The sequence below is a fragment of the Pinus tabuliformis genome, chromosome 2_2, assembly GCF_031772625.1.
Source record: "Pinus tabuliformis cultivar Carrire ecotype Pingquan chromosome 2_2, CPIR1, whole genome shotgun sequence".
In the NCBI taxonomy this organism is placed as follows: Eukaryota; Viridiplantae; Streptophyta; class Pinopsida; order Pinales; family Pinaceae; genus Pinus; species Pinus tabuliformis.
Genome location: NC_142300.1, coordinates 720,605,401 through 720,626,174, shown reverse-complemented (window position 1 = coordinate 720,626,174; position 20,774 = coordinate 720,605,401). Strand labels below are relative to the sequence as shown.

General features: G+C 35.4%; 1 pseudogene; it reads right to left on the bottom strand.

Annotated features, from left to right (window-relative positions):
• Positions 1–1,540: 1,540 nt before the first annotated feature.
• Positions 1,541–20,774, bottom strand: part of LOC149194701 (monooxygenase 2-like) — a 79,888-nt pseudogene continuing 60,654 nt past the window's right edge.

The window sequence follows — 20,774 nt, the reverse complement described above, 5'->3', positions numbered from 1 at the left end:
TAAATTATAGTGGGAAGAGCAGCTAGAGGTAAAGTACAGAGGATCAAATTGAATGATGTAATGACAATACCCCTGTAACTGCAGATGCTTCAGGTGAAGGGACTCTGCAACACCGAGAACATCGAGAGCCCTCCATAGTAGTTTGCATACACAAATGATAGTTTGAATATATCAACTAGTCACTAAACAAAGAATGTAACTTATGAATTCATGAGGCAAGTGCTAGAATGCAAGGTTTGGAGCATACAGATAAATAAAGAGTATAATTGAGTAATTCCTAATGAACAACTAAAGTAGCTTACTTTAAATTGTGAGTCTCCTTATAGCTTCTACTCTAAACGCAATGTTGCATGCCTTGAGATAAGTTGTGTGTTGGCCATTGTGGTCTTATTGTTTTGGTGATCAAATCCTGAATGCATGAGGGCAGAAACAATAATACAGTGAGCTTTTACAATTTCTACATCTATGTTTGCTATGGTCTTGCATGCTTTCCGAGACATTTATCAGCCAAGAGTTATGCTGGCGTACTTACCATTTTCCAAAGCTGGTGTATGAGAGCTGTTTGGTAAATGCTAAAGGGAAGGAAGTCACCTATGCCCTGTAAATTGGCATACAAGAAGCTAAATTATAGTGGGAAGAGTAGTTGGAGGTAAAGTATAGAGGATCAAATTGAATGATGTAATGACAATACCCCTGTAACTGCAGACACTTCAGACGAAGGGACTCTGCAACACTGAGAACATCAAGAGCCCTCCATAGTAGTTTGCATACACAAATGATAGTTTGAATATATCGACTAGTCACTAAACAAAGAATGTAACTTATGAATTCATGAGGCAAGTGCTAGAATGTAGGGTTTGGAGCATACAGATAAATAAAGAGTATAATTGAGTAATTCCTAATGAACAGCTAAAGTAGCTTACTTTAAATTGTGAGTCTCCTTATAGCTTCTACTCTAAACGCAACGCTACATGCCTTGAGATAAGTTGTGTGTTGGCCATTGTGGTGTTATTGTTTTGGCGATCAAATCTTGAATGCATGAGGGCAAAAACAATAATACGGTGAGCTTTTACAATTTCTACATCTATGTTTGCTATGGTCTTGCATGCTTTCTGAGACATTTATCAACCAAGAGTTATGCTGGCATACTTACCATTTTCCAAAGCCGGTGTACGAGAGCTGTTTGGTAAATGTTGAAGGGAAGTAAGTCACCTGTGCCCTATAAATTGGCATACAAGAAGCTAAATTATAGTGGGAAGAGCAGCTGGAGGTAAAGTACAGAGGATCAAATTGAATGATGTAATGACAATACCCCTGTAACTGTGGATGCTTCAAGCGAAGGGACTCTGCAACACTAAGAACATCGAGAGCCCTCCATAGTAGTCTGCATACATAAATGATAGTTTGAATATATCGACTAGTCACTAAACAAAAAATGTAACTTATGAATTCATGAGGCAAGTGCTAGAATGTAGGGTTTGGAGCATACAAATAAATAAAGAGTATAATTGAGTAATTCCTAATGAACAACTAAAGTAGCTTACTTTAAATTGTGAGTCTCCTTATAGCTTCTATAACAATGTGTAAAGCCCCCAGATCCTTGTTGCACTATTCCTATTATATATGCTCCACTTATCAGCCCAAATGCTCTCCATCTCCTCTCCTCCACATATTTCTTCAGTGCTGCTTCAATTCTTTTGTCTTCTTCTAGACCATTCGTGATTGTCATTGCTTCTCCCAAGCACCTTCCTAGCACCACTGCATCCTCAAGTGTAGAACATCCACCTTGTCCTAAGTCTGGAGTCATAGGATGCATTGCATCCCCTGCAACACAGACATTTCCCTTACATAGTTTTCCGAATAACACTGCCCATGGCCACCTCAAGCTGAGTGCGTTAATGTTAAAGTGTCTATTTGAGTTTTCTTTACTATATCCAGAATCTCCTCTGGATAGTCTCGAAGTCTTTCCAATGCATTTTCCAATATACTCTTTGGATCACGTCCAATATCTGAATCTGCAACACATCCAGTTAGGCATGCCTTATATTCTTGTTATTTTCTGTCAAATAGTTCACAGAGCTTGTGACTACTATATGAGGATTATAATATCAAGATAAAAAATTCAAACGCAACACAGTTGTTCAAAATTATCTGAAAGGAATATAATAGAAGGTTTCAATAATTTTTGAAGAATCTATTTTTAAGATTGATGATTTCCTGCACCTACACATGATCCAACAATTATAACAAAGGGTGCTATAATATTATACCACAAGGAAGTGAACTCTGGGTTGTGAACCAGTAAACATCCTTCTCATTGCATGGAACAAAACCTGCCCTCAAATGTTCTCCCCAAAATAGCTGCGCCTTTGGCCCAAACTTATGTCCTTCAGGGTACGTTGCCAATCCCCTAATAGCAGATCTCCCAGAAAGACTAGGGGCTGGAAGACCCAGCCATTCAGCGACTACGGAATTCCCTCCATCACAACCTATCAGTACCTGTGAGTAGAAACAAATTCCAAATGGTTGAGAGAAACATGATAACATAGAAGATAGATTTAATGATCAAACTTGCATTCAACAGACCCCTGTCATTTTTTCTCAAATACAAAAGGACATCTAGTACTCGTGTATGAGAGAAACCACCACAGAAATTCCTGTCTGATAGAAACCAGCGCATATGGGTTATTAATATTACCTTTGTTTAGCAAGAGGGGATTCAATTCATTACTAAATTTATGCCCACGTTTTACTACTTCAAATGGGAATCAGAAGTTTGGATATAAGATGCTACCTTAGCTTTGATAAGCGTTCCATCTCCCAGTTTTACTATATTTAAAGAAGAATCTGTAGACTGTTGAATGGAAACAACTTTAGCACTGAATCTGATAGTTCCTGTAGACAATTCTTTTGCAAGGTTATCCATAAGCACACTCCTTTGCACGCATCGAACTTCATGATTTCCACTGATAGACAGGAAAATTACTTAGTATTACAAAGCATGTGAAAAAAAGATGACAAAAATAGTTAATGGGATAGAAAGTACATCATGTCATAGTGGAAATGAGGGAGTGTTGAAGCCATCTCCTAGATGCAAAAATTACCAGGAACAGAAATAAAGAATACAAATAGGTATACCCTAGACAAAGAAGCAGCAGGTGAAGCATTAAAGCTAAAACAGAGAAGCAAAAGCATTAATCTGAAAGAACCAACCAGACTAAAAAGTGAGGGATTTGAGACGAGAAGCATTGGATAACAAAATGGGAAAATCAAGAAAACATCCAATGTAAGTGAGATTTTTTTTTAAATAGAAGTTTAAGGTACCCTCTAGATGTGAAATAAAAAGCTACCTGATATCAATCTAGATAGCCATATTTTTTCTCCTCTGTTTTATTATGTTGTTTTTGGATACCAGGTTTCATAGGTGCTGTGATTGCAAAGAATGTTAAGAATGTTGTGCCCAATAAGAATTGGCTTATATGATTTTGAATTTCTATTGGTTAAACTCAGGGTTCACACCTTTTAGGAGTCCATATTCTAGCATGGCATGGACTATCTGCCATGGAAGACCCCTCTAGTGAGCCCTACGGTCATTGTAATCTTGAAAATATTCAAATGAATATGGACATTTTTCTAACTGTCCACTGGGTGCACCTATATCAACCCCCTGTAAATGGTAAAACTAAAAACTAAAAACCTATGGAGGCTTAGAACACATCCTCTGGTCACAAGGTTTGGAAATGCTGGTAGCCTTACATTTATAGCAAGACATCGATCATCCTCCCTTATGAATCTTGATAAAACAATAGCACAGGCATTTGTATGAAGAGACTCGAGCATTAGAAAAAGACTGACAGGAAATAGATGAGTGCATGTGTTGTGCATGCTCCATCTCATAAACAGAACGAATGTGTAACAATTGTATATACCTATTACCCAGTTGGATGTGAAAAATGGTGTATATATAGAGTGTATACATGAATTATAATTGTAGCAGAATAAAAAATGCATGGAAATGCTCGCAACCTTAGATTTCTAGCAAAATCAACGATATGAATATATACAATTTCATGAATTAGACTTGTAGCACCTCAAAAATGTTTGGAAATGTTGACAGTCTAGGATTAATAGAAAAAAACATTGACCATCATAACTTGCGAGCCTCAATAAAGCAATGACGAGGGCATTTGTATGAAGAGACTCTGACATTCGCTAAAGACTAACTAAAAATAGATGCGTGTGTTTTGTATGCTCCAACTAAATTTGTGCTTGAGCATTGATTAATTGTTAGAGTATGGGTAATCTTCACTTAAGACCACATGGCGAACAATTAGCTTTATGTCTCCATATACATAAAGGTGTGCTTCTTTAAAAAGAGCACCAATATGCAATAAAGAACCCTGAAATATGCTTGGAAAATGAAAAGACATAAAATAATGTAGAGTATTGGTGGAAGAGAGGGTATAAAAACCCAGAATTATGTTTAACCCTCTAATATAGTTAACCACACATGGAATAAGTGAATTCTAATGAATGACAATGCAGTGAATGCCCGTGAGCTCTAGTTTCATCAATTCATGAGTAAATGTTGGTGTGGGATTAAACCAAATAATGCCAATTTCATGCCTCATACTTCTCAAAGACCCAAGCTACAAATATCATGGCTTGGTATTATACCTATGCACAGATTTGTGGAGATTTGAGATGTTCAGAGGAGAATCAATCATATTTCTATAACACCCCTCTAGAACCTATTTCATGCTAACGAATTAGAGTCTAGTGCCAAACACATGATCACATATCCAAGCAAAAGATCATCCCAGTGCATCTCCTAGAATGGTAGATATCAAGTGACTCAATGTGGCCATTTATTGCACAGAAGTTGAAATATATAATAATGAGCCAATGCGGCATGCATTTTCATAAAAGGATGACCTCATTTCTCAAAACAAACCCAAAGGAACTAGGATTGTTACAATGTTGTATGTTGGTTTAGGGTGCAACACTATCATGCTATAAGACACAATTGCATATAAAAGGTTATACTCCATGGGATACATAAAGAAAATTCCTTTTCTTGTCTTAATTAGAAAGGAGAAAGCTTTTCATTGATAAGAAAGAATTTTTATTTAGAAAGAAGACATCCTCCAATGAAGTTTGAGATTGTGAAGAATGCACCATACAGTACATTTCAGCTACTTCTGTTCAGGAAAATCCCATCTCACTTGTTAATAATGAAACTCACGAGTATGGGTTTAAGAATTCATATGCAATTGAAAGATATCAAGATCATGTAGTTGAAAAAGAAGAGAAAATTGAACAGGTTTACAAAAGTGAAACTCACAATGATGAAGAACGAAAATCACATAAGAATTATAACAGTAGCCAAAACGATGGTTGTCCCATGTTGTGTAATGCATTTTCTTTGAAGTTTGGAGATCATCAACTGATTCATTCATCATACGAAGAACCTCAAGAAGCTTATGAGAATATTTGAGTTTCAGATGTCAGTGTGCAACCTCATAACTCAGCTATTGAGGATGAAGCTCATGATGACAAATTTAATTATTCAAAGTCCAGACAACGACAAACAGTTTTATGGCCTTGATTAATTGTATGGTTCAAAATTGGACACTGCCTGTAGTATGTATGAGCCAATGCGTAGTGTTTCCTAGCATGCAGGTGATTCATCTCATTACAAGGTTGATTGGATTCATGTCTACACACAAATAGAGAGCGTTACTTCAAAGAAGAAATTAAGTTTTTCATGTAATTATAAAGAAATAGAACTAGACGACTCAGGTAATTGTTGATTCTTCAAACAGTTTTGAACTTGAAGGCAGTATTGATGTGTTCGCTAGTTCGGGAATGCCTTGAATCTGTTCTAGTTCCCCTAGCATTAATATTAATGATGTGTTCCCTTTGCTATAATGATTTCAGTAATCCATTAAACAAGCCCAATCTTACCGACAATAATGATGTGTTCCTTATTCAGGTATGGATGAATCTATTCTTGAAAAAACATTCACTGCTGAGGAGACTGTTCAAAATAAAATCAATTCTTAAGACAACACTAATTTGTTCCCTTATTCATGTATTATTCTTCAAGAAAAAATATGGGTTTCCTATGTATTTATTAATGATGAGTTTTCTCCACATTTATAAGTGTTTTTACTCCATGAAACACAACCCAACCACTAAATCTGTGCTTGAGCATTGATTAAGTGTTAGAGTATGGGTTATCTAAACTTAAGACCACATTGTGAACCACTACCTTTATGTCTCCATATACATAAAGGTGTGTTGCTTTAGAAGAGCACCAATATGCAATAAAGAACCCCGAAATATGCTTGGAAAATGAAAAGACATAAAATAATGTAGAGTACTGGTGGCAGAGAGGGTATAAAAACCCAGAATTATGTTTAACCCTACAATATAGTTAACCACACATGGAATAAGTGAATTCAAATGAATTACAATGCAGTGAATGCCCATGAGCTCTGGTTTCCACAATTCATGAGTAAATGTTGGTGTGGGATTAAACCAAATAATGCCAATTTCACGCCTCATACTTCTCAAAGACCCAAGCTACAAATATCATGGCTTGGTATTATACCTATGCAGAGATTTTTTGAGATTTGAGATGTTCAGAGGAGAATCAATCATATTTCCATAACACCCATCTAGAACCTATTTCATGCTAACGATTTAGAGTCTAGTGCCAAACACATGATCACATATCCAAGCAAAAGATCATCCTAGTGCATCTCCTAGAATGGTAGATATCAAGTGACTCAATCTGGCCATTTATTGCACAGAAGTTGAAATATATAACAATGAGCCAATGGGGCGTGCATTTCCATAAATGGATGACCTCATTTCTCAAAACAAACCCAAAGGAACTAGGATTGTTACAATGTTGTATGTTGGGTTAGGGTGCAACACTATCATGCTATAAGACACAATTGCATATAAAAGGTTATACTCCATGGGATACATAAAGAAAATTCCTCTTCTTGTCTTAATTAGAAAGGAGATAGTTTTTCATTGACAAGAAAGATTTGTTATTTAGAAAGGAGGCATCGTCCAATGAAGTTCGAGATGGTGAAGAATGCACCATATAGTACATTTCAGCTATTTCTGTTCAGGAAAATCCCATCTCACTTCTTATTAATGAAACTCACGATTATGGGTTTAAGAATCAGATGCAATTGAAAGATATCAAGATCATGTAGTTGAAAAAGAAGAGCAAATTGAACAGGGTTACAAAAGTGAAACTCATGATGATGAAGAATGAAAATCACATAAGAATTATAACAGTAGCCAAAATGATGGTTGTCCCATGTTGTCTAATGCATTTTCTTTGAAATTTGGAGATCATCAACTGATTCATTCATCATACAATGAACCTCAAGAAGTTTATGAGAATATTTTTGTTTCAGATGTTGGTGTGCAACCTCATAACTCAGCTATTGAGGATGAAGTTCATGAATACAAATTTCATTATTCAGAGTCCAGACAATGACAAACAGTTTTATGGCCTTGATGAACTGTATGGTTTGAAAGTGGACAGTGTCTGTAGTATGTATGAGCCAATGCCTAGTGTTTCCTAGCATGCAAGTGAGTCATCCCATTACAAGGTTGATTGGATTCATGTCTACACGCAAATAGACCGAGATACTTCAAAACATAAATTAAGTTGTTCATGTAATTATAAAGGAAAAAAACTAGACACGACTCAGGAAATTGTTGATTCTTCAAATAGTTTTGAACTTGAAGGCAGTATTGATGCGTTCGCTCGTTAGGGAATGCCTTGACTCTATTCTAGTTCCCCTAGTATTAATATTAATGATGTGTTCCCTTTGCTATAATGATTTCAATACTCCATTAAACAAGCCCAACCTTACCGACAGTAATGATGTGTTCCTTGTTCAGGTATGGATGAGTCTATTCTTGAAAAATCAGTCACTCCTGAGGAGATTGTTCAAAATAAAATCAATTCTTAAGGCAATACTGATTTGTTCCCTTTTTCAAGTATTATTCTTCAAGAAAAAATATGGGTTTCCTTTGTATTTATAGTAATGATGCATTTTCTCCACATTTATAGGTGTTTTTACTCCATGAAACACAACCCAACCACTAAATATGTGCTTGAGCATTGATTGATTGTTAGAGTATGGGTGATCTGAACTTAAGAGCACATGGTGAACCACTACCTTTATGTCTCCATATACATAAAGGTTTGCTTCTTTAGAAGAGCTCTAATATGCAATAAAGAACCCTAAAATATGATTGGAAAATGAAAAGACATAAAATAATGTAGAGTACTAGTGGCAGAGAGGTTATAGAAACCCAGAATTACGTTTAACCCTCCAATATTGTTAACCACACATGGAATAAGTGAATTCAAATGAATGAAAATGCAGTGAATGCCCATGAGCTCTAGTTTCATCAATTCATGAGTAAATTTTTGTGTGGGATTAAACCAAATAATTCCAATTTCATGCCTCATACTTCTCAAAGACCCAAGCTACAAATATCATGGCTTGGTATTATACCTATGCACATATTTGTGGAGATTTGAGATGTTCAGAGGAGAATCAATCATATTTCCATAACACCCCGCTAGAACCTATTTCATGCTAACGAATTAGAGTCTAGTGCAAAACACATGATCACATATCCGAGCAAAAGATCATCCCAGTGCATCTCCTAGAATGGTAGATATCAAGTGACTCAATGTGGCCATTTATTGCACAGAAGTTGAAATATATAACAATGAGCCAATGGGGTGTGCATTTTCATAACAGGATGACCTCATTTCTCAAAACACACCCAAAGGAACTAGGATTGTTACAATGTTGTATGTTGGGTTAGGGTGTAACACTATCATGTTATAAAACACAATTGCATATAAAAGATTATATTCAATGGGATACGTAAAGAAAATTCCTTTTCTTATCTTAATTAGAAAGGAGACAGTTTTTCATTGACAAGAACGAATTGTTATTTAGAAAGGAGGCATCATCCAATGAAGTTCGAGATGGTGAATAATGCACCATACAACACATTTCAGCTACTTCTATTCAGGAAAATCCCATCTCACTTGTTAATAATGAAACTCACGACTATGGCTTTAAGAATTCAGATCCAATTGAAAGATATCAAGATCATGTAGTTGAAAACGAAGAGAAAATTGAATAGGTTTACAAAATTGAAACTCACGATGATGAAGAACGAAAATCACATAAGAATTATAACAGTAGCCAAAATGATGGTTGTCCCATGTTGTCTAATGCAGCTTCTTTGAAATTTGGAGATCATCAACTGATTCATTCATCATACGATGAACCTCAAGAAGCTTATGAGAATATTCGAGTTTGAGATGTTGGTCTGCAACCTCATAACTCAGCTATTGAGGATGAAGTTCATGAAGACAAATTTCATTATTCAGAGTCCAGACAATGACAAACAGTTTTATGGCCTTGATGAATTGTATGGTTCGAAAGTGGATAGTGTCTGTAGTATGTATGAGCCAATGCGTAGTGTTTCCCAACATGCAGGTGAGTCATCTCATTACAAGGTTAATTGGATTCATGTATACACACAAATAGAGAGTGATATCTCGAAGCAGAAATTTAGTTGTTCATGTAATTATAAAGAAACAGAACCAGACACGGCTCATGAAATTGTTGATTCTTCAAACAATTTTGAAGGTAGTATTGATTTGTTCGCTACTTCGGGAATGCCTTAACTCTTTTCTAGTTCCCCTAGTATTAATATTAGTGATGTGTTCCCTTAGCTATAATGATTTCAATACTCCATTAGACAAGCCCAACCTTACCGACAGTAATGATGTGTTCCTTGTTCAGTTATGGATGAATCTGTTCTTGAAAAAGCAGTCATGGCTGAGGAGACCGTTCAAAATAAAATAAATTCTTAGGACAGTACTGATTTGTTCCCTTGCTCAGGTATCATTCTTCAAGAAAAAATATGGGTTTCCTCTGTATTTATAGTAACAATGTGTTTTCTCCACATTTATAAGTGTTTTTACTCCATGAAACACAACCCAACCACTAATGATTTGTTGCGATAATTTTAGAACAAATTAAACAATCCAAGCTTCTAGATAATAATGATATGTTCCCTTGTTCAGGTATAATTGATTCTATTCTTGAAACAGAAGAAACATTTCAATCGATTTTGTAGACTATAACAATGTGTTCCCTCATCAAGGTATGTATGATTTTGTGAAGCTCAAGCCGATGAAGAATGCAGTAAAGAGTATCTTCAGGAAAATCCCATATCACTTGTTAATGATGAAGGTTTAGAGGATGAATTGAATGATTCAAAAACCACTGAAGGGTATCAGGTCTCTGTAGTTGAAAATGAAGAGAAAATTGAATAGTTTTCCAAGAGTGAAACTCAGAATGCTCAAGAAAGTGTATCTCCTAAGAACTACAATGAGGAAGCTCGAGAGGCTGTGAAGGATGAAGCTCATGAAATCAAGTCTTATTTTTCAAACAAAAGCAAAGTGTGTTTTGGACTTGATGAGTTCAATGGTCCTCAAAAGGAGGAAGATGAAAACCAACAGATTTATGAGAATGAAGCTTATGAAGGTGAACCAATGGATTGTGGCAACACTCCAGAATTAAAAAATAAGCTTCAATTTGATGCAGACAATTTGAATGGTGCTCACCAATTCGAACTCCTGCCAAAGGCTTTGTCTCTAGAAAATATGTCACAGCTGGAATCATATAGTGAAGGTCAAGAGCCTGGGGAATGCAGTGAAGAGGAGCTTTTAGTTCTAAATGATGTTCAGAAAAGTCACATCTCACTGGTTAATGGTGAAGCTCAAGAAGATAAATTGAGTGATCCCAAAACTAAAGAAGGATATCATGACTCTATATATCAAAGAGAGGAGCATTATGAACTTGCTTCAATGGCTGAAACTCAGGATGTTGAAGAAACCATCTTTCACAAGCAAAATGATGGCTCTCCTGATGTAGTTTGGATGAAAGTGAAAAATCCTGAATAGGTAGATATGTCCAATGAACTTCAAGTAACATATAAAAACATTCAAGCTTCAAAGGATGAAGTGCATCAAGGAAACTTTTCAGACAATGGAAATGAGTTTTATAACCTCAATGAGTTGTATGGTTCAACTCCTCAAAAGGAGGAAGATGTAGTTGAGTAGATCACCAAGTATGTTCACATTCCCTTAACAGATGGTGATCAAGTGGAACATGGATCTTACAATGTAGCTATGGAAAAAAATGAAGTTGAAGATGAAGCATATAAGGAAAGCATTAGTATTGTTGATGGCATAACTGATGCAAGTCAAATTAAAGAAAAATTGTTTGATATGGACAACAATGGAAAACATGAGGGATTCATTGCCCCTAACAAAATTGAGAGAAAAGAGGACGATCAAGAAGAAAAATATATACAGAACGGAGCTGAAGAGACACAAGAATTCAAATTTGGACAAAATATACAACTTGTGAAAGTAGACACAGTGGTCTACAACCAAGAACATTCTAGCATGGATACTCCATTGAAGATGCCTATGCTTACAAAAGGCCTTGATGTATCTCCTTGCTTGAATTCTTTGTTTGGATTGGACATTAGTGATCCATTAGATATGCCCAAGATTATGGAGAGTAATGATGCATTATTTTGTTAAGGTATAGCTGATTCTCTTATAGAAAATATCTCAGAGATTGTTACAAAAGCTGCATGCAAGTAGGAACTTTACCAACTGGATAACCCTTTGAAGACCCCTGAGGTTACAGAGGGATATAACATAGCTGTGGAAAAGAATGAAGTTGAATATGGAGCATGCCAGGAAAGAACTTTTATTGTTGATTGCATAACTGATGCAAGTCCAATTAGAGAACAATTGTTTGATATGGACAACAATGAAAAACATGAGTGATTCATTGACCCTACCAAAATTGAGGTTGACAATGGCGACGAAGCTGGAGAGACCCAAAATTTCAAAGTTGGAGAAAATATAGAAATTGTGGTGAGAAAGTAGAAACCTTCCCAATTTGATACTCCATTGAGGATCCCTGAGGTCACGGAGGGATATAATATATCTCCTTGTTTAAGCACCTGATTTGGCCTGGACTTTAGTATTCCATCCAAAAGTTCATGAACCTAGAAAAAGTTACAATATATCCCCTTGTTTAAGTATGAATGAATCTCTTCTAGAAGACAAGGATGTTTGCAATTAGCAACTTTCCTTGGATAATCCATTGAAGAGGCTTGAACATGCTGAGGGACCAAAATATGATACCCCAGTGAAAAATCTTGAGCTTATAGAAATTGATGTGACATCAGAGACTGAATATTTGTCACTGCATGTCCCACTTGGAGGCCATGTGTGTGTCATGGAAAAGGATGCTACGGTTTTGGATGGGACAGATCATTCTGAAAGTATTCTCCTCACATACAATCCTATAGAATCTGGAGAAGTAGCTAAGGGTTATACTATTTTGGATGATATGATTGTTCCTAGTAAAGGGGATTCAAGAAGAACCAAACTTGTAGACAGAATGCTGACTTTGACCAATAGATTACAAAATTTGCAATTGAACTTACAAGGACCATTCCCTATATTGTTGATAAAGAAAATTACCATATTATATGTGATTTTATCTTGCTAGTAAAAGCAAGTTGTGTGTGATATGAATCTATTTCATGCTAAAGAATTAGAGTCTAGTGCCAAAGACATGATCACATATCCAAGCAAAAGATCATCCCAGTGCATCGACTAGAATGGTAGATATCAAGTGACACAATGTGGCCATTTATTGCATAGAAGTTGAATTATATAGAAATGAGCCAATGGGGAGTGCATTTTCATAAAAGGATGACCTCATTTCTCAAAACACACCCAAAGGAACTAGGATTGTTACAATGTTGTATGTTGGGTTAGGGTGCAACAATATCATGTTATAAGACACAATTGCATATAAATGGTTATACTCCATAATTAATTTAGATTATGATGCTAATTTACAACTAATTATTGAATTTTTTTCATTACAATACTAAAAAGAAAATATAATTGAGTGAAAAAAGTGGAACCAACATCACAAGAAAAACACAATATGGTATGATGTCCTCTTGAAGAAACCAACCATGTTAAATGTGAGGAATATCAAGAGAGGATGAATGTAGAAAAACCCCTAAATATTGCAGAAATGGTGAGGATCCTAAAGTAGAAACACTCCTAAATGTTGCAGAAATATTGAGGATCCTAAAAGAAATACTCTAAAGCTACGTGATAGATAATGAAAGGATAATCCAAGAGAGAGAAATACCATTAGAATTGAATGAATTGTTGCTAAAAAATCTATCTGAAATTCAAAAGCAATTGCAACAAAGACCTAATGATACCAATGATTAATTTCAAAGATAAAGATTTGTTCAGAGGTTAAAAAACACATATTATCTACAAATAAAATGAGGAAAATCACCTCCATAAAAATACACCATGCTAAAAGGATAGATACATCTAGTAACAAATCATTATTTGATTCGTCTAGGGTTGGGATAGTCAATTCATATGAGCTTCTTGGAAATGGCTCCAAGAGTGAATTACATAAGAAAAATAAAAATAAGCATTCTTGAACAAAACTTCCTTGAAGGAGAATAGATTCAAATCACAATAATGGAAGACTTTGGGAAATGGTACCAAGATGAGTTTCTTAGACAAGATAAAACTACAATAGAAAGATATAAGTGTGAAAAAATACTAGATAGTTACTTGCAAAACAAGAAGCAAGAGAGAATAAAACCACTAAGAAATTAACTAATGAACGAGAGAGACAATTCAAATTTCTAATAAAATCTAATAATATGTTATTGATGAACATGAATGCAATATATAGACTCTGCTAGAGACCAATTAATTCAAATTAGGTTGGGGTTCCATCTTCATGCACTAATATAATTCAAAAGTACTTTCCCTAGTTGGAAAACACGTTAAATTATACTCACAAACCCAAATATACCCTGAAAATAATCCCAATGCCTACATCTATACCATGAAAATAATCCCAATTCCTACAACTATACCAATGAATACAACTACGCAAGGAAAATAATACCAATGCCAACATCTTTGCAAGGGAAATACATCAAATTGAAAGGAAAATACATGTGGAAACTAAACCCTTTGTTGTCTTCCTTCAAACTTCTAGCTCAGCTTCGAGTTCCTTTGCAAAATAACAGTGAAAGCCCCAACATATAAAAACTAAAACAATTTGGCGCCAAAACGATTTTCGGCCTCTACACCAAAAAAATTTCAGTGGTTTCAGCTGTCTTGTTTCCATTTTAAGATGGCCTAGCCCGCTATTTCTTGTTGTTTCCCACTCAGTCAACGCCCATGTCTCCAGCTTTTCCTAAGAATGAGGGTCTTAATATCTATCTCCCACCACCCACGAATAAATGACTATGTTCTCTGCTGCCGTTGGGCCTCATGCCCTTAATGCCCATCATAGAAACCCTAGTCTCGTGGCTCTCAAACATTGGTGTTTGTCTCTCCATTTTCTCGACAAACCCTCCATTGCAATGGGGCAAAAGAAGAGGAAGGTTTGGTTGATGATGAGGAGGAAGGTTTGGTTGTAGAAGAAAAGGTGTTGGTTCATTGGGGTGTGGAGGAAGGTTTGGTTGATGAAGATGCAACAACATTTTCTAGTGGATTCATAATGGAAAGTCGTGGTAGGAATCAGGCATGGAATGGAGTAGTTCAGCCAGGCCAACCGCTGGATTCTGTTCCATCAATTCCTCCCAAAAGCCGAATTTCTCGTGTCGTCTGGAGAATCCCTTTAGAACAAATCGAGGCGATTCTCTAGCCATCTCTTAGCACAAGAGAAACAAAGTGACATTGGTGTGGCATTATCACCATCTTCATGAATCTGCAAATATTTCTTAATCTTTTCCGTTCCACTGTTCCTTGCAAAAACCCTCTCTGTTCCTTGAAACCCTCTATGTTCCCGTATATACTTTTGAATACAAAATGGCAAAACCAAAGTAATTAAGGTATCAAACCAATGAGTCATGAGTGATATTTCAAAGCCATCATCATTGTTGATAGATGAATATGTTAGTGCAAAAATATGATCGTGAGTTACTGTAGATCAACGTGTTTCTACAAGCGGCTTTGAGAATCTAAGTGTGGAATCGCCATATTAGAATATTTTAGAACTGATTGTGTACGCAATTGGAAATAAATTAGTATTTAAATCGAACATTGGTTCCTTGTTCGATTTAATTCATTTAAAATGAGGAAATCATACTTAGGGAAACCCTAACCTGCAAAATTGAACCTCAAAAATATTAAATAAAAAATGAGTACATCGAGCGTGTAAAAATGAAATCAAACCTTTGCACATCGACCTTGGCAAAACGAACCTGGGTGCATTGGCTGCAAAATAACTCTGAAAAACATGAAATCGAAATGGGTACATGGAGCATGTAAAAGATGAAATACTACACATGTTCTCTAAGATAGCATTAACCGAGTTAATAATTTAACTAGCATTGGAAAACTAAGTCAATACTACCTAATTTAACTAGCATTTATTTTCAAATAATCAAGTATCAAAACCAATGAGTTATGATGATATCTATGTGAATTGTAAAAGCAAGTCAATACTACCCAATTTAGCTAGCACTATAAATATTATTCAAAGACACAATGATAAGCATTAAAATTTTGTTGAATACATCTAGTTACTTGTCATGTCTTCACTGCTAAGTTTTGATACAATTATAAAGTATCACATTGTGATGTAAATGTAGTCTAAATTAAATTTTTTAAATTACACCATGTATCACTATATCTACTAAACATAATACAATGACCACAAGGTACCACTACTCATACTAACATGACAAATAATTTAGCTACCACTATAACAAATAGATTTTCACTACCATGGACATAGATAAATTAGGGATTACTTTTTCACATGTATAAAAAAATATATAGATATAGTTTCCCATTGTTACTTCTATCACGCTACTTATGAAAACACTTACTTTAAGACAATCTCCCCTTAACAATAAGGACATGATTATTGTAGCAACCTAATTTAATAATATAAAAGAGAAGCACATTTATTATATTGGGAAAAATATACTAACCTTGGATCTATCAAGGGAGGAATGGGGTCATATTACTATAAGTGGAAACCTCTTTTACAATTGAACTTTTGAGTAAATTTTTGCATCATATTTATCATCTCAGCACTTATAGATCTATGTGAGTTCTCTTAAACAATTTTATCTTAATTGTTTTAAAACTAACATCGGGCATAAAGTCAAGCTGACTATTCACTTTCCATGGCAGAGAATATGTCAGCTTGGCAGTTACCTGCATTATAACTTAATATTAAATACTATTCTTATTTTTTACATTAATATGAATGCTTCTAATATTTAATATATTGTTAAGTAGATTACCCATTGAATAATTAGTGAAGTATCTAATATTGGATGAGAGAGTTGTAAGGCTAAAATTTTGGCTACCACAGGTTAAATTTGGTGTTTGTATCATGTCATGCAAAATTAGGTTTCACACCTCTCCAGGAATCAATAAAAATAATTTACACATACCAATCAAAGGCATTCAATAGATGGTTAAAGTAGTGGTTGGGAGGAGTTCACTGTCAAAAACATCCAAGGGTTTCCAAACTAGAGAAACAAGGGCATGTGTTTGATTTATGGGCTAACGTTTGAAACATTTCTACGAGAAGAGGAGTTGGTGGGAGTCCTTATGGCAAGGGCTTGCACCTCTTCCTTTATTTCTTAAAGTAGGCTTGAAATAAGTGATTATAGATACATGATACATATAATATGAAAATCACTCACAACACAATAATATTGAACATTTGCATGAGACATAACTTAATTTATTCTCATTATATTTTTGCTTTAAAGAAGGCAATATATGCTACCATGATTCAATACAATGATTCACAAACATTGGGCACCAAACAAATGAATTGGACCATGGATGTTACATAGGATGAAAATCATCCACAATAAACTATGATTATTAGCCACTCTGCAATCAAAGGCACAATGCAAGGACAACATGTATCCATCTTGGAGGACAGTGGGGAAACCCAAAATTTTATTGATGCACAGTTGGTGGAGTGTAGAGGCATTCATAGATTGATATATATCTTGAACAATGTGGGAGAGAGAGGATGCCCATGCTTCACCTCAGTTGTCTTCTTGATTGTTGGTTAGATATGTTGAGGATATGGTTGATGGTTCAATATTGAAGTCAAAATCCTCCCTTAACCCTTTAGCCAAAAATATGTCTCCTCAAGTATCTCCAATAATATCATATGAAGAGTCATAATATTTAACTTGGAATTATGGCCCACCATGATCATCTAATAATTAATTGAAATAGCAGTAGACCCCAATTTAGGGATTGGGTGGATCATATGGTGGGACTATGCTAGTGGGAACCCTAAATAAATGACTTGAAACCCCCTTGATTTTATACCTTAATGGCATTCATCTCCCAAATTTCTTGTTGTATACACAAGTCCTAAAAACATGACAAGGAAGATGAGAGGAAGTTGACAAGGACATTAGGTTGTCGAAGAACATCATAAAGTGTGTCCACATGGATGGACATGGAATGGGAATTAAGGCCATCAAGTCATAAACGTCACAAAGGTGCATCAAAATATTTTTGGAGTGTCCCAAAGGTAAATATACAATTATTGTCTCTTATAAAAAAAATATACATTTATTGTCGTGATAGTATCCACAAGATTCTTAGGACTAGTGGTATAGTGTTTGGCAATGAATGAATAAGCAAGAAAAGGGGGAAATTATCTAACAAATATGGTTAGAGTACGCATCAAATTCCCCATCCTTGAATGAAATGGTGGTTTACACAGGGCTCATGAGAGAATATGGGATGGAGGTTATGTCTAAGTTCAGGGAGGCTTTTAGCTTTACTGACAAGGATGGAGGTGGATGTATCACAACAAAGGAGCTCAGGAAAATAATGCATTCTTTGGGTCGAAACACCAATGTATATTGGAAGTGGTCCAAATGTTTTATATTCAATAATCCAGTCTCGAATACAATCAACCACAAAAGAGTAGTTATAATCTGCCTGTAAATGCAACATATTAAACACACCATTCCAAAATGATTTTTCTGAGGAGAATCAAAGAAATAGATGAGTCTGGCTATCCATTGCCTCCATACATAGTAAACAACAACCAGGCCAACTCTGCCTTTATGAAACATTGTCTCATGCCAAGATGAAGCCAAAAATATACATTTACTAATATTCTTAAGCAGAGCGAAAATATGAAGCCAATATACAGAGATTCTCTAAAGGACTGCTCGAACTAGAGTCAACTTGCCTCCTAGGGAGAGCCACCTTTGTGCCCATGATAAAAGTTTACAGTAGATTTTCTCTATAAGTCAACTCCAATCCATAATTCCATAACAATTAGGTTGGAGCATAAATCTAAGATTTTTAAAATTTGCATCCAATGCAGTGGAGATAACACCAAAAATATGATAAATCTCCAGTACCAATGCATCATCTCTATAAGAAGAAATCATATGAGATTTATTATTATTCATAAGGAGTGCAGATACCGATCAAAAGAGGTCAATATACCGAATAGTAACACATCATCGACAAATATCAAAGGAGTAGCTGTGACTTGTCTACTACACAATTACATTTAATCCATCTACCTCCACACCTACAACCAAAATTATTGCCGTTGTGAATTTTGTGACTAATTCTTCCACAATCCAATATTTTATCGTCAATGTATTCTTCTCGCAAAAGTTGTCATAGATACTTTTAAGTAGGGATATTGTCTACTAACAAATATTCTGTAATTTGCCTCCACCATCCTTGTGGAAATTATGGTGTAGAGTTGCAACTACTTATGAAGTTTTAATCAAAATCACAAGACACAAACCTACTCTATTTCTCTCTCGAAGTTAATTCACAATTTAGAACAAAAATTTCATACATGCAATAAGAAATAACACACATGCACACATAATTTTTCCCGAGGAAAGAAGTATGTTAAAAAACCAAATCTCTACTTGCTTTAATATGATGAATAGAAATGTATTGCAATTTATTTGCTCAACTGAGCACAACCTACAAGTGAATAACCTATCTCTCGTCTCACTAAGAAGCTATAACCCAGACTTAGTAAATTTATACCTCTGTTTGAGCCCATATTTCCTTGCGCAATTCCTTGAGAAATTAGGCCACTACTATTTAGGAATTTTTACAAAATGGATTGTGAAATTCCCAAGGTTGATCATGTGACTAGATGCAACAACTGTACAATCAAGGCTAGTCTACAGTTGATGTTAAATTGCCTTGGAATCTCCACCATATTTGGGTAACTCGAATTCTCCATGCACTAGTTATTTTGGGTTGATTGATCAATTAACTGGATGATCATTGAGTTTGACTAAAGTCCCACTGCACAATTGGCCTTCCACTAGTATGGGCTCTGAAATGTTCCATGATAATTGCTTATTCTTAGGGCTTGGTTTTCAAGGCAAAGTCCAACGTTCACTCTAGACTAACCATGATCATCAATAACCACTTGGTGAATGCTAGTAGTCAACCAGTAAACCAACCACACAAGAATTTGAAACCGAATAGGTCAAAATGAAAATTAAGTATGTTAACGCAAGTGTTCAATAAGAACTTGAATTTAGTTACTTGTGCCTACTAGGGAGATATTTCCGTTAAAGGAAACCATAACACAAGAAACAACACAACAAAGTATAAGTGATCTAAATGATGATGTTACCAAATATGTAAATGAAGGACTTGAAAAATTATAGTGATCATGGAATTATAGATCTCGAACGGAGCATGATGATGTTTTCGGGGAGGGATATATCAATTTGGAGGGATGGATTTAGTTTCTAAAAGGGTCTCAACTCAATCTACCCAGTTGGATGGATTTTTTATCTCAGATACATTGAGATTGGTTAAATTCAGCTTATCGGGTTCATGGGGGTAGGAGAGCGAGGTGAAATAGAGATGGGAAGCTTAATAGTCATCCAAAAGGAAAATATATTCCTGCATGTAAAGGTAAAGGGAATGCTAGGGGGGTAATTTGATTCAAACAAAGGGTGAATTATGCTTCCCTGAATGGACATCATGAGACTGTGTTTAAGATTCATGATTTTGAAGCCACGAGAAGACTAGAGTGTAAGCACAAGAGAGAAGCTAAACATATTGTGGGTTGTGAAGAGGGCCAAGAAGGCCGTTTTTGGTTCTTCCTCCTTTATATTGGAGAAAAACGATTTAAGAGTGTTTATAAGGTAGCAGTAAGGATGAGATGGATTGTCAAGCATATGCTGGCAGGGGTGTGGTTGGACTGTCACAGTGGAAGAAATGATGTAATGGATAAAATGAATGTCTACTGAAAAAGAAAATTTCAATGTTTAGGTGCAACTTGGGAGGGGTAGCTGATGGTTCCCTAAGCTAGGTCAAGTGCTTGCAATGGATTAAAGATCAACTTCTACTGCAAAGTCTCACAAGGAATATGATTATGCAATAACTGCACCTAAAAAATTGGAAGTCAAAGTCTAGGACTCATTATAAAGAAGCGGTTCAAACAATAACCACTAAGTTTTAAATGGGATCTAAAATTTGACTCTCTCAAAATTGAACGAAGTTGGAACCACTCTGAAACAACTCGAAACAATCAATGTTAATATTAAAA